This window comes from Phocoena phocoena, chromosome 7 (genome assembly GCF_963924675.1).
Source record: "Phocoena phocoena chromosome 7, mPhoPho1.1, whole genome shotgun sequence".
Taxonomy (NCBI): Eukaryota; Metazoa; Chordata; class Mammalia; order Artiodactyla; family Phocoenidae; genus Phocoena; species Phocoena phocoena.
The window spans coordinates 17667628-17682988 of NC_089225.1; the positions used below are offsets into that span (position 1 = coordinate 17667628).

A 15361-nucleotide genomic window follows, 5' to 3' on the forward strand; every position below is an offset into this window, starting at 1 on the left:
GATGAATAAAATCATTGATCAATTGCCACTATGCTTCCTTCCAAACGTCTCTCAACTTGCCCACTTCTCTTTAAGCCTTTAAAAAGCAATCTATGGAATGCAGAACTTCCTCATCTCTGACCACTTACTACCACCTTCTGGGTCGCATCCTTCCCCTCAATTCCTGTATCCTCTTTGCCGAATTCAACTTGGGCTCAGGGAAACCAACAAAATTGTAGTTCACTGGTGCCCAGATGTTTCGGTGGTGGCGATTCTGATGATGTCAACACTTCCCCAAGAGCCTCAGAAGGCAGTCGAAGAACGTGATGAGCTCAGATCAGGGTCTGATGACTCAACCAGTCTACATGGACGCAAGCCGGGCTCCAGGTCCTTGGTAGCAGTCCCTGGTCCCTTAGAGAAGCCACTGTCTAAACAACTCCTCCACGAAGATAGCTCTTGAGACAGCCCTCTCTGCGCTTGCTTTCACAGCTCATTTTCAGGGGAGTGACAAGCTAGCAAAGTAAGCAGCCAGCATGTTGTGATTTCAAAAGTTTCCTTCTCACCCACCCCAACTCACCACACCCACATGGGCATCTCAGATGTCTCTAGTAAGATTGGTTTCAGCTCAAAGCTCCAGCATTAGATAATCTTTCAGCCAACATTAGATATTCTTTCAGCTAACTTAACATTCTCTCTCTCTAAATACGTTACATTCCCCAGAACTCTTTTAATACTTATCTTTTATTTATACTATACTTTAAGTATACTCTAAAAGGAAAGTTTCTAGAATCAGACTCCCTTGGGTACCAGTCCTAATTCTTCTGCTGACTTCATGTGATTCTGGCTATGTTTTGTAATCTTTCCAAGTCTTAATTTCCTCCTCTATAAAATGGGAATGATAAAAACACTACCCAGAATGTAAGATTGTTGAAATGATATAATGTACGAAAGCTACATATCATAAAGTACACATTTAGTGTATATGTCAAAAGGCCTGGCACGTGGTAGACACTAAGGTTAGATATTATTAGTATTCTGTTATGCTTTTATGCTTAAATCTTAGTGTAAAGGCATTTATCCAGTCCTTACTCGGGAAGTGGAATGAAAAGGCAGAAAGGACATACAGATGCAGGACACCAGAGGTAGGATAAAGGGACATGGTCAAGGGTCAGCTGATGTAAAGATGGGCAAGGGAGGGGAATGGACACCTGACCCAGCCGATGTTATAATTTGGGGCGGGACTGGCCTTGCCTTGGACATAACTTGTGTGAGCCAGATTTGCTTTCTAAGAAAAATAAGAGTTTTTATCTGAGAAAGATGAGTGAAGACAGGCTGAGAGAACACACATTTTAAAGAGAAGTCCCCTTCAGATTCTCCCAGACTCCTCTGGACTTCACAGTATATCTCTTCACTTCCTCAGAAGAAAAATATTTTTAAAATTTTCAAAAAAGTTATTTTAGGAGTCACAAACTTTAGTCGTATATTTGGCAATACCATTAACACACTCTTACTGTTAAGGAATTAAATCATAGGGAAGACTAAAGATAGATGATTAGATACATACACGTATCATAGACAAATTCCCTTTGAAAGCACCAGCATGAGGAGAGAGGTACATAACACTCAGGTTCAAAGGCTGTATGGAAAACCACTGTATTTGCATTGTAGAAAAATAAGCACTAAAAGTTGCACTCTGTTTATCAAATAGCTCCCTCTTTTCAAATATAACAAATATTCTGATTCTAGAAAATAAAAAAGGTAAATAATAAAATGTAATAGTTAAAAGTAATTAAGCAGGGCTTCCCTGGTGGCACAGTGGTTAAGAATCTGCCTGCCAACGCAGGGGACAGGGGTACGAGCCCTGGTCCGGGAAGATCCCACATGCCGCGGAACAACTAAGCCCGTGCGCCACAACTACTGCGTCTGCGCTCTAGAGCCCGCGAGCCACAACTACTGAGCCCACGTGCCACAACTACTGAAGCCCACGCGCCTAGAGCCTGTGCTCTGCAACAAGAGAAGCCACCGCAATGAGAAGCCTGCACATTGGAACAAAGAGTAGCCCCACTCGCCGCCGCTAGAGGAAGCCCGTGCACAGCAATGAAGACCCAATACAGCCAAAATTAAATAAATAAAATAAATAAATTTTTTAAAAAGTAATTAAGCAAACTTTGTTTCCAAACAACAAAACTCAAACTTATTAACAAAATTTCTCGTATTTCAGTGGAATGAAGTATGTCTCTCTCTCCTTCCTCATAATACCACCAACTCACACACAGTTTATTCCTCCACACACTTCCTGTAGAGATCTCAGGGATTAGTAAACATGAGGCCATCATTAGAAACAATATGAAAGAGGCTTATAGAGGAAAGTGCTCTGATCCTGGACCTGCCAAATTATGTGCTGAGACAAATTACTACAACTCACTTGGCCTTAGTTTCCTACATGAAAGTGAGAATTCAGGTGGGATTCCTGAGGGCAGGGTCAGTGCCCAGTATTTCTTTGGGTTCATCTTCCCTGCAAAGAATTCTGGATGCCACATAGGGTGACTAATCCACGTGCACCTGAATGGCTGGCCTCTCCCAGCTCTCGAGGTCTGGCTTATGCAAGAGGCTGACACAGCTTTCTGACAATCATCCTTCAGCTTATCTCACCAGTCACAACCCCAGAGGAGGTGATTTAGAGCCTTTGTTAGCAGCAAGTACAGCTCCCCAACAGTGCTGGCTGGGTTGGTTCCTTTCTTTGGAAACCTTGGTCTTCTCATTCCCACGCTTCTCCATCATCAAGGATACTGAGCAATACGGACATGATCCTGACCACAGACCCTGGAGTTAAGCAAATCTGCCTTTGAAGCAGATGTGAGGTTTTGCTCCTCCTCTAGCTGCACCCAGTGCGGGGTCAGGGAGAAGATTCCCTGGTGCACGTCACTATTCACTCCCTTTTCCAAGAAAGGGGGATTTTTCCTTCCTAGACTTCACCCTTAATAATGACTCTTCCTTTCTCTTGTGTCATCTCCCTCCCTTTAGCAAATCCTTCCCTCAAACAGTACTGATGACTGCCTTAGGGCTTAGCATGACACACTCGCAGGCTGATGAATTACCTCGGGTACTCCAGCCAGCTGTGCATGCTGTTGCTAAGAAGGACCCATGGAGCTTTGCCTTTGATGCTTTGAGTCCCTCCAGGATGGCAGCTCCCTCTTCTCCTTAGACCTAGGGAGGACAAGTCTCTTTGGCTTGGATCCAGCTACACTGCCCCATCTGCTTCAGGAAGAAATTTCCTTCTCAACAATACACTTCTTTTCTAGATTTGCACTTTTTTCTAGAGTTGATCCTATAATTCTTTCACCAACTCATCCTTCTTAGGCCCCTTGTAACCTAATAAAGTTTTCTCCTTCGTTTTTTCACACTCTCAAATCTTCCTTAACTGAGCACACTCTCGTTGCCTTCCAATGGTTGAGAAGGTCTTTCTTTCTTCTCTTCTTCTTTCACATCCCCTCTCCTACCACCACCACCCAGCTCCATCCCAGCTCCAGCCAGCATCAGGTCACACAGACGGCAAACCAATCACGAAATAAGCATGCAACCTACTCTTCTCTGTGCTGTTGGTCTTTAGGGAACAAAGCATCTCCAAAGTACATTACGCTAAGAGCCACACACTGGAGAAGTAATCAGCCTCAGGAAAACACTCGTTAGACTTTCTGCCTAAGGCCAAATGAATTGTATTTTCCCTGCTCAAATTCCCAGACGGCCCCTGAAATTCCATTAAGGATACACGACATCCCTCCCGAAAGCCAAAGGGCACTCCAACAACGGGATTTCAAACTCCCTAAGTGGGGCAACCCCAAATCTATAAATTCAGCCAATTTTTATACCTATGCCCTTCTTACACTTGGAGGGATGGGGCGGGGGTGGGGGCGGGTGGCTGTATTGCCACAGCCTTGCAGGCAATGGAGAGAAGCAGCAATTACCTGGCAATGAGACAAATCCCTAAGAGGAACCCTTTTCAAGTGGCAAATCCCCCCATTCCTACTTCCACTACCATTTGAAGTGTAGATACTCATTCAGAAACACACTGCTCCCATAATCTTATGCTCTCTTTGGCATTTTAGACTCTACCCACCATAATTCGCATGTTCCAAAATGAGATTATGTTGGTATTCTTCTAGGGCGTGGGTGTTGTTTTAAGAAGGCAGAAGTAGGCTGGGGGGGCCCGCACTGTGAAATGAAACAGATGAACTGAATTTGACGTATAGTTAAATACACGAAAAAGAAACGGATAATGATCTGAAAGCCAATATTTTAAAGAGTAGTCATGTCAATGAAAACAGGAAGTCTAAAAAGGGAAATGGGTCTAATGTCTGAAAGACCAGCACAAGCAGGAAAGAAAGGGCTTCAGAAGGTGGCCTTTAAGTCCAAGTCAGAGAAGCTGGCTCTCCAGGACCAAAGGCCTGGCAAGGTATTTGGGAAAGTGTGGTGATTCCCACCAAGAAGGGTTGGGCGATGGAATCAGGCACAGGTACAATGGAAATGGGCAGAAGGTGGCAGAGTTTTGCTCTCGGCACAAGTCTGGCATATAGTATCAGTAAATATCCAACAAACATCCGATCAACGAATGAATGAATGGATGAACGCACACATTTTAAAAGAGGCAGGTGACAGAAACGATGAATTATCTTCAACACATGACAGCTGAGACCCCAAATTCAGACTACGCAAATCTAATAATAATAACGGATTTATAAAGGCAATGGTGTTCGAAATTGGAAAAAAAAATTCTAATAAGTGGTGACTGACACCTGGATTTCACGATGTTCACACCTGACTAAAACCATGGGACATGTGCGTCACTAGTCACCCACTCACAAAGACCAGGGATTTGGGAGTCATCCTCAAGTCCCCCTTCTTCTCCACGCGCAAGAGTCCTATGCCACCAAGTTCTCTTGTGTCTACATTCTGAATACACTTGAAATATATCCCCTCGTCTCCACCCTCACAGCCACTGTCACCAAATTTGTCTTCATCAAGCCTCACTGAGACCCCTGCAGAGACTTCCTAACCAGGCTGCCTGTCTCATCTCACCTCTCTCCTAACCCTCCAAACTGCAGCCATAGTGCTCTAAGACACAGATTTCATCACCACACTCTCCTGCTTCAAGACTGCCAGTGGCTTCCCACTGTCTACAGAACCAAGCCCAGACCATTTAGGGCTTCCACAGCTGTCCAATCTCTTCTCTTGTCATTCCCAACAAATAGAAGAGGCAGAATACCATCACTGTAAGAGTTGGTCTGTAGCAGCACTACATATTGCTGGGGATTCCCGTGTGAAATAAAGGCAAGGTTGTTGCTAACATGTCTGATTCCTGTAGGGAACTTGGATTTTTTTTTTTTGACAAGCACACACAACTCACAGCTCTGTAGAGAGGCCTGAAATCAATTCTGCGCACTGTGTTCATCTAGCAGTGTGTGCAGAAATGCCTGAGATATCAGATATAATGTTTGGGAGTTCCCAGAACAAAACGTACCAGGGAAATTAACAAACAAAAAAATCCTAAATGGGAGGGGGCACTTAGGGGTGGGGGAGTGGCAGGTACAAACTATCAGGTGTAAGACAGGTTAAAGGGATGCATTGTACAATGTGGGGAATATAGCCAATATTTTGTAATAACTGTAAATGGAAAGTAACCTTTAAAACGTGTATAGAAATAAGAAATTAAAAAAAAATCCTACAGGTGAGTGCCTTGTCCTGTTTTTCTTAGGCATCAAAATTTATTCCTGGAGGCAGTGCCACCACTGGGGGAGAGCAGCAGCAGTTTTTAGCTGAACTGAGAGGATTCCAAGGACTTAGATGACTGTGGAGTCCAAGACGGAAGGAGCTTGAGTCACTGAATGACCCATTTCCCTGTGGCTAACCCGTCCTGGACTGTGCTCAGTTTCTCACAGAAGAAGCGTCTTTTGTCTCCTGCCTGAGATGTGGCAGCCGTGTGGCTGACAGGGTCTTGGTGCTCCGGCCAGGTGTCAGGCCTGAACCTCTTAGGTGGGAGAGCCAAGTTGAGGACATTGGTCCACCAGAGACCACCAGGCTCCACGTAATATCAAACGGTGAAAGCTATCCCAGAGATCTCCATCTCATCATTAAGATCCAGCTCCATTCAATGACCAGCAAGCTACAGTGCTGGACACTCTATGCCAAACAACTAGCAAGACAGGAACACAACCCCACCCATTAGCAGAGAGGCTGCCTAAAATCAAAATAAGGTCACATATACCCAAAAAAACACACCACCAGACAGTGCCCTGCCCCCCAGAAAGACAAGACCCAGCCTCATCCACCAGAACACAGGCACCAGTCTCCTCCACCAGGAAGTCTACACAACCCACTGAACCAACCTTACCCACTGGGGGAAGACACCAAAAACAACGGGAACTACAAACCTGCAGCCTGAAAAAAGGAGACCCCAAACACAGTAAGTTAAGCAAAACGAGAAGACAGAGAAACACACAGCAGATGAAGAAGCAAGGTAAAAACCCACCAGACCAAACAAATGAAGAGGAAATAGGCAGTCTACCTGAAAAAGAATTCAGAGTAATGACAGTAAAGATGATCCAAAATCTTGGAAATAGGATGGAGAAAATACAAGAAACATTTAAAAAGGACCTAGAAGAACTAAAGAGCAAACAGTGATGAACAACACAATAAATGTAATCAAAAATTCCGTGGAAGGAATCAATAGCAGAATAACTGAGGCAGAAAACAGATAAGTGACCTGGAAGAAAAAACAGTGGAAATAACTACCGCAGAGCAGAATAAAGAAAAAAGAAGGAAAAGATTTGAGGACAGCCACAGAGACCTCTGGGACAACAGTAAACACCCAACATTCAAATTATAGGGGTCCCAGAAGAAGAAGAAAAAAAGAAGGGGACTGAGAAAATATTTGAAGAGATTACATTTGAAAAATTCCCTAATACAGGAAAGGAAATAGTCAAGTCCAGGAAGTGCAGAGAGTCCCATACGGCAAAAATCCAAGGAGAAACATGCCAAGAAACATATTAATCAAATTATCAAAAATTAAAAACAAAGAAAAAATATTAAAAGCAGCAAGGGAAAAACAACAAATAATATACAAGGGAATCCCCATAAGGTTAACAGCTGATCTTTCAGCAGAAACTCTGCAAGCCAGAAGGGATTGGCAGGACACATTTAAAGGGTGAAAGGAAAAAACCTACAACCAAGATTACTCTATCCAGGAAGGATCTCATTCAGATTCAAGAGAGAAATTAAAACTTTTACAGACAAGCAAAAGCTGAGAGAATTCAGTATCACCAAACCAGCTCTACAACAAATGCTAAAAAAACTTCTCTAGGCAGGAAACACAAGAGAAGGAAAAGACCTGTAATAATAAAACCTAATCAATTAAGAAAATGGTAATAGGAACATACATATTGATAACTACCTTAAATGTAAATTGAGTAAATGCTCCAAACAAAAGACATAGACTGGCTGAATGGATACAAAAACAAGACCCATATATATGCTGTCTATAAGAGGCTCACTTCAGACCTAGGGACACATACAGACTGAAAGTGAGGGGATGGAAAAAGATATTCCATGCAAACGGAAATCAAAAGAAAGCTGGAGTAGCAATTATCATATCAGACAAAATAGACTTTAAAATAAAGACTATTACAAGAGACAAAGAAGGACACTACATAATGATCAAGGGATAAATCCAAGAAGATATAACAATTGTAAATATTTATGCTTCAAACAGAGGAGCACCTCAATATATGAGGCAAATGTTAACAGTCATAAAAGGGGAAATCGACAGTAACACAATCATAGTAGGGGAATTTAACACTCCACTTTCACCAACGCACATACGTTAAACAAGATGAACTTAATTGATATTTATACGACATTCCATCCAAAAACAACAGAATACACATCCTTCTCAAGTGGTCATGGAACATTCTCCAGGATAGATCATATCTTGGGCCACAAATCAAGTCTTGGTAAATTTAAGAAAATTGAAATCATATCAAGTATCTGTTCTGACCACAAGGCTATGAAAATAGATACAAATTACAGGACAAAATCTGTAAAAAATACAAACACGTGGAGGCTAAACAATACACTACTCAATAATCAAGAGATTACTGAAGAAATCAAAGAGGAAACCAAAAAATACCTAGAAACAAATGACAATGAAAACACAATGACCAAAAACCTCTGGGATGCAGCAAAAGCAGTACTAAGAGGGAAGTTTATAGCCATACAATTCTACCTCAAGAAACAAGAAACATCTCAAAAAACCCTACCTAACCTTACACCTAAAGCAATTAGAGAAAGAAGAACAAAAAAACCCCAAAGTTAGCAGAAGGAAAGAAATCATAAAGATCAGAACAGATATAAATGAAAAAGAAATGAAGGAAACAATAGCAAAGATCAATAAAACTAAAAGCTGGTTCTTTCAGAAGATAAACAAAATTGATAAACCATTCGCCAGATTCATCAAGAAAAAAAGGGAGAAGGCTCAGACCAACAGAATTAGAAATGAAAAAGGAAAAGTAACAACTGACACTGCAGAAATACAAAGGATCATGAGAGATTACTACAAGCAACTCTATGCCAATACAATGGACAACCTGGAAGAAATGGACAAATTCTTAGAAATGCACAACGTTTCGAGACTGAAGCAGGAAGAAATAGAAAATACAAACAGACAAATCACAAGCACTGAAATTGAGACTGTCATTACATATCTTCCAACAAACAAAAGCCCAGGACCAGATGGCTTCACGGGAGAATTCTATCAAGTATTTAGAGAAGAGCTACCACCTATCCTTCTCAAACTCTTCCAAAATATAGCAGAAGGAGGAACACTCCCAAACTCATTCTACGAGGCCACCGTCACCCTGATACCAAAGCCAGACAAAGATGTCACAAAGAAAGAAAACTACAGGCCAATAGCACTGATGAACATAGATGCAAAAATCCTCAACAAAATACTAGCAAACAGAATCCAACACCACATTAAAAGGATCATACACCATGATCAAGTGGGGTTTATTCTAGGAATGCAAGGATTCTTCAATATACACAAATCAATCAATGTAGTACACCATATTAACAAATTGAAAGAAATAAAAACCATATGATCATCTCAATAGATGCAGAAAAAGCTTTTGATAAAATTCAAGACCGATTTGTGATAAAAATCCTCCAGAAGGTAGGCATAGAGGGAACTTATATCAACATCATAAACACCATATATAACAAAGCCACAGCCGACATCATTCTCAATGGCGAAAAACTGTAACCATTTCCACTAAGATCAGGAACAAGACAAGGTTGCCCACTCTCACCACTCTTATTAAATATAGCTTTGGAAGTTTTAGCCACAGCAATCAGAGAAGAAAAAGAAATCCAAGCTGGAAAAGAAGAAGTAAAGCTGTCCCTGTTTGCGTATGACATGATACTATACATAAAGAATCCCAAAGGTGCTACCAGAAAATGACTAAGACCTCATCAATGAATTTGTTGAAGTAGCAGGATACAAAATTAATGCACAGAAATCTCGTGCTTTCCTGTACACTAATGATAAAAAATCTGAAAGGAAATTAAGGAAACACTCCCATTTACCACTGCAGCAAAAAGAATAAAATACCTAGGAATAAACGTACCTAAGGAGCCAAAAGACCTGTATGGAGAAAACTATAAGACACTGATGAGAGAAATTAAAGATGATACAAACAGCTGGAGAGATATACCATGTTCTTGGATTGGAAGAATCAACACTGTGAAAATGACTATATTACCCAAGGCAATCAACAGATTCAATGCAATACCTATCAAACTACCAAAGTCATTTTTTACAGAAGTAGAACAAAAAATTACACAATTTGTATGGAACACAAAAGACCCCAATTAGCCAAAGCAATCCTAAGAAAGAAAAACGGAGCTGGAGGAATCAGCCTTCCTGATTTCAGACTACACTATAAAGCTACAGTTATCATGACAGTATGGTACTGGTACAAAAACAGATTAATGGAACAGGATACAAAGCCCAGAGATAAGCCCATGCACATATGGTCACCTTATTTTTGATAAAGGAGGCAAGAATATACAAGGGAGAAAAGACAGACTTTTCAATAAGTGGTGCTGGGAAAACTGGTCAGCTACATGTAAAGAATGAAATTAGAACACTCCCTAATACCATTCACAAAAATAAACTCAAAATGGATTAAAGACCTAAATGTAAGGCCAGACACTATAAAAGTTTTAGAGGAAAACCTAGGCAGAACACTCTATGACATAAATCACAGCAAGACCTTTTTTGATCCACCTCCTAGAGTAATGGAAATAAAAACAAAAATAAACAAATGGGACCTAAGGAAACTTAAAAACTTTAGCACAGCAAAAGAAAACATAAACGAGATGAAAAGAAAACCCTCAGAATGGGAGAAAATGTTTGCAAATGAAGCAACTGACAAAGGATTAATCTCCAAAATTTACAAGCAGCTCATGCAGCTCAATATCAAAAAAGCAAACAACTGAATCCAAAAATGGGTAGAAGACCTAAACAGACATTTCTCCAAAGAAGATACACAGATTTCCAACAAACACATGAAGGATGCTCAACATCACTAATCATCAGAGAAATGCAAATCAAAACTACAATGAGGTATCATCTCACACCAGTCAGAATGGCCATCATCAAAAAATCTAGAAACAATAAATGCTGGAGAGGGTGTGGAGAAAAAGGAACCCTCTTGCACTGTTGGTGGGAATGTAAATTGATACAGCCACTACGGAGAACAATATGGAGATTCCTTAAAAAACTACAAATAGAACTACCATATGACCCAGCAATCCCACTACTGGGCATATACCCTGAGAAAACCATAATTCAAAAAGAGTCATGTACCAAAATGTTCATTGCAGCTCTGTTTACAATAGCCCGGAGATGGAAACAACCTAAGTGTCCATCATCGGATGAATGGATAAAGAAGATATGACACATATATACAATGGAATATTACTCAGCCATAAAAAGAAACGAAATTGAGCTATTTGTAATGAGGTGGATAGACCTAGAGTCTGTCATAGAGTGAAGTAAGTCAGAAAGAGAAAGACAAATACCGTATACTAACACATATATATGGAATTTAAGAAAAACAAATGTCATGAAGAACCTAGGGGTGAGACAGGAATAAAGACACAGACCTACTAGAGAATGGACTTGAGGATATGGGGAGGGGGAAAGGTAAGCTGTGACAAAGCAAGAGAGAGGCATGGACATATATACACTACCAAACGTAAAACAGATAGCTAGTGGGAAGCAGCCGCATAGCACAGGGAGATCAGCTTGGTGCTTTGTGACCGCCTGGAGGGGTGGGATAGGGAGGCTGGGGGGGAGGGAGACGCAAGAGGGAAGAGATATGGGAACATATGTATACGTATAACTGATTCACTTTGTTATAAAACAGAAACTTACACACCATTGTAAAGCAATTATATCCCAATAAAGATGTTAAAAAAATATTTGTTCATATATGCTGGGCTTTTTCATTTCCCTACAACCATCCACTGGAAACACACACATCTCTATTATCCCTTATTTGAGCTGAACACTGCCAAAATCATACATAACCAAAATAGAAAGCCTGTCACAAAACCCCACATTACCATAATTTCCGAAGCCAAATATAAATTAGTTGGGATTCGCCGTTTCAAATTATTAAGTGTATTGTTGGTTCTGAAAAGCATACCAGCTTCAGTAATCACAGCAAAAATATTATAACATTGTAAAATTCCTGATGAATGCTGAAGCAAAGCATTCTGCCACACTACACTATTGAAAATTCACTAAGCAAGTAGGAAAAAATACATTATTCCCCATACCACCCCTCGCCTGGATCAAAACTGGGAGGAAAATGAAGGGAAAAACACTCAAGGAAAGCATTTCACATAAAGAACCTTGAGGTAGAGCAAAGGGAAGTTTAGAAAATGGGTTTAAGTAGTACTTTCGATTTCTGCCTGGCTAGGCATCCAGCGCTCCCCTGAGTTACCTGGAACTAATTCACAGACCACCTACTGTGTGCAAAGCTGCCTGAGGTTGAGAGTAAGGGCAGCAGGCTTAAGGTTCTAAAGAGCACATGACGTGTGAGGGCAAATGATGTACAAAAAGCCTGAAGGCAGGGTACTGGGAACAGGGAGGTGAGGGCCAGGCTGGACCTGTGATGGAGCCAGCCCAGGTGCAAGCCCCCAACTGGCCTTGATGTCAGGAATCAAGCCAAATCTCTGACCCGGGCAGCTAGCAGGTGCGTGGGGCTGCTTTCACAAGTTCCGTCAGGATCAGCAGTCGCGGAGGACAAGCTGGGACAGAAGTAAGGTCTCCCGAGGTGTGTTACGCGCCCCACTGGGGTTTTGGAGAATGATTATAGGCAGCTCACAGAAAAATACACTTATATCTTCAGAGCCATGTGTTCACTTGAGTATATATTAAAAGAAAATAAAGCTAAACATGTATAGTAATTTTATAATAAAGCTAAGCTCATGATCTCATTAATATTCTTATGGTTATGCTAAGTTAAAAAAAAGAGTGGACACAACAAAAAATTATAAGTAAACGATAGCACAGGTCTTCCTAGGATCTGGAAAATCCTGAAGATTATACCCAAATGACTAAAGTTTGGAAAAATCTGAACTTAACCATGGAGATAAGGCATGTCAGTGGATTGAAAAAAACATCTAGCGCTAACATTAAAATGATACTCTCAGAGAGGTTTTTTTGTTTGTTTGTTTGTTTTTTTCCTACTTGTTAGGTAAATTACAGACACAAAATAATCTGAGTTCTTACACAAACTCTCAAATATTCACAGACTAACCAGTTTGGAGAATCTGAATCCAACTTCTTAACTCCGATCTGCCTTTTTTTTTTGCATCCAATTCTGCCATTTTTTTTTTTTTTGCATCCAACTGACAGTAGTCAGAGAGAAAGGACTGACTTTCCTGCAATCACAGGCGCAGGGGGTGCAACTGTTAAGCGACAGGTGAGCGGCAGGTATAATTAACCTGTCTGACCTTCCTTCCTAGGCTTCCTTGTCCCAGCATAGCGAGCAGCCCACAGCCAGAAAGGGTATCAGAGGGAAAGCAGCATGTGCCGCCTAGGAAATTAATTGAAATGAACAAAACCTCCCTCCATTCCCTCTCACCCCGATTCAGAGCATCTTAATTGCAGAGAGCCTAAGCTCATTTAGTGCTGCTCAACTGTTGGCAGAAGATTATCAAGTATTAAATTTAAAACCTATATACAGTCTTCACGCTTCCTGATAAAAGTGTGTAAGGGTCTTTTTCCAGAAGCCCAACCTGGAATGATTGTGAAGTGGTGATTTGCTAAGGAGCTTATCCTACCAACGCGGACATGAGCAATTTGTTTTTAATTATTTCAATCAACGAGCCTTCTAAGAAATCCTAATAATAAAGTAACTTATGCCACAGAAGAACAAGTCCTGGTGCTCTCAATATCCAGATAACATAACCCTGCTATTAAGAGCTGCCTCGTCAATAACAGTAATCTTTGTACAATGAAAGGACTCTATTTATACAACACGCCAATGGTGCCTAATGCAAAATAGGGTTTACATACAATATTAGTTGACTTGGTAGCATGAATTCATATTCCACCTTTGCATTGGTCAAAAAGCATTATTTCACACTCCAGTGCCCTAACCAATAAATTAATAAAGCTCACCGCTTTTCCTGTAAATCCCAATGTGCGTATCTCTCTCGGTACAAAATAACATCTTCTTAGTCTTGCCCTTGCATGTCCTTCGACGCATTCGCAGAGAGAGAATTATTTTCTGGACTACCCCACCCTGCATCTGACCTCCAGATGTATTTCACCAGACTGGATTCTGGCCAAAGCTGGGGAAGAAATCCCAGCACTAGTGATGGCTCTCATCCTTTCATGTCAAATGAAAGGAGGAAAGTTACCAGCATTTTCTTGTTCTTGTTAAAACCCCACAAAATACCAATCTCATTGTTCTAGAATAAAACTACAGCAAAACACCCTAGGCTCTTCATCCTTCCCTGACTCGTTAGCTTGACGTGTGCAGGAGCCATCACCTTCTCATTTATTCACGTATGTACCCCCAGTGTCTGGCACAGTTAGATACTTAACATCTGGCACATAGTAGGAGCTCAAGAAATTCTTTTGGAACCAATGAATAAGCTTGATTGATATTACATCCCAGGGCTTCCCTGGTGGCGCAGTGGTTGAGAGTCCGCCTGCCGATGCAGAGGACACGGGTTCGTGCCCCGGTCCGGGAAGATCCCACGTGCCGCGGAGCGGCTGGGCCCGTGAGCCATGGCCGCTGAGCCTGCGCGTCCGGAGCCTGTGCTCCGCAACGGGAGAGGCCACAACAGTGAGAGGCCCGCGTACCGCAAAAAAAAAAAAAAAAATATTACATCCCAGATGTGAGAGGGTGATCCACTGTGATGTCAGAACACTTCAAAGTGCAGTGAAATGCATCAGTCATGTATTTACCAGGGATCTCATGTAAGGTATCGTGTGAGATGTAAAAGAATAAAAATTGGGATTTAGAGTCAGATGAAGAGAACCAGCCTAACACAAGGAAAACACCGGGAAGCAAATAAGCATGTGCAGTTATTTGGAAAGACGTTTAAAATGTTACATCTTAAGTGTCAAAAAAGCAAAGTGCAGAATATGAGAGAGAGAAAAGGAGAGAGAACAATCTGCTGTTGGCCCCTTTGAATCTCATCCTGTGGGACCTAAAAAGGAATCCCCCTTTTAGAAAGGAAAAAAGACACTGATTTGTTTTTCCCTCTAAATTATTTATTTGTATAGTTACGTGAATACACAGACAGACAAGATTTACACAAGCACAGGAAAAAGTCTAAAAGTTCACAGCAAACTCTTCCATCTGAGGGGTAGGGTTTGGGAGAGTATACGTCTTCACTTTCTATTTTATGCTTTCTGCACTCTCTGAACTTCTTACAGTGAGCAAGTGTCGTTTTTGTAGTTCAATGAAACAATTTAGAAAAGAAAGTGACAAGTAAGTAACCACATTTTGTGGTACTATTGAGTTTTCTAGGCCCTTGATCAAACTTTGTCTGGAGTACAATAATCAAAGACCTCAGTTGACTAGTATTTTTTTTCCTTTGTTTTACTCTTAGGAAAAAGAAACAAATCATATGAAAATGTATTCATATTAAGAATTTAGGGAGCAATGTTACTTGTCAAAACTAAGAGGTTTTAGGGGATGGCCTCACTACCCACCATTCAGCTCCTCTAAGTTACCTGCCTGTATCTTTGTTTATATACAACTATTAGTGCTGTTGAAACACTTGCTCCTCTGTGTGT

The 15361-nt window shown here is 41.1% G+C and overlaps 1 protein-coding gene across 1 annotated transcript in view; it reads right to left on the reverse strand.

Annotated features, from left to right (window-relative positions):
- Positions 1 to 15361, reverse strand: part of NCKAP5 (NCK associated protein 5) — a 906625-nt gene that overhangs the window by 750952 nt on the left and 140312 nt on the right. The gene's annotated exons all lie outside the window — the stretch shown is intronic.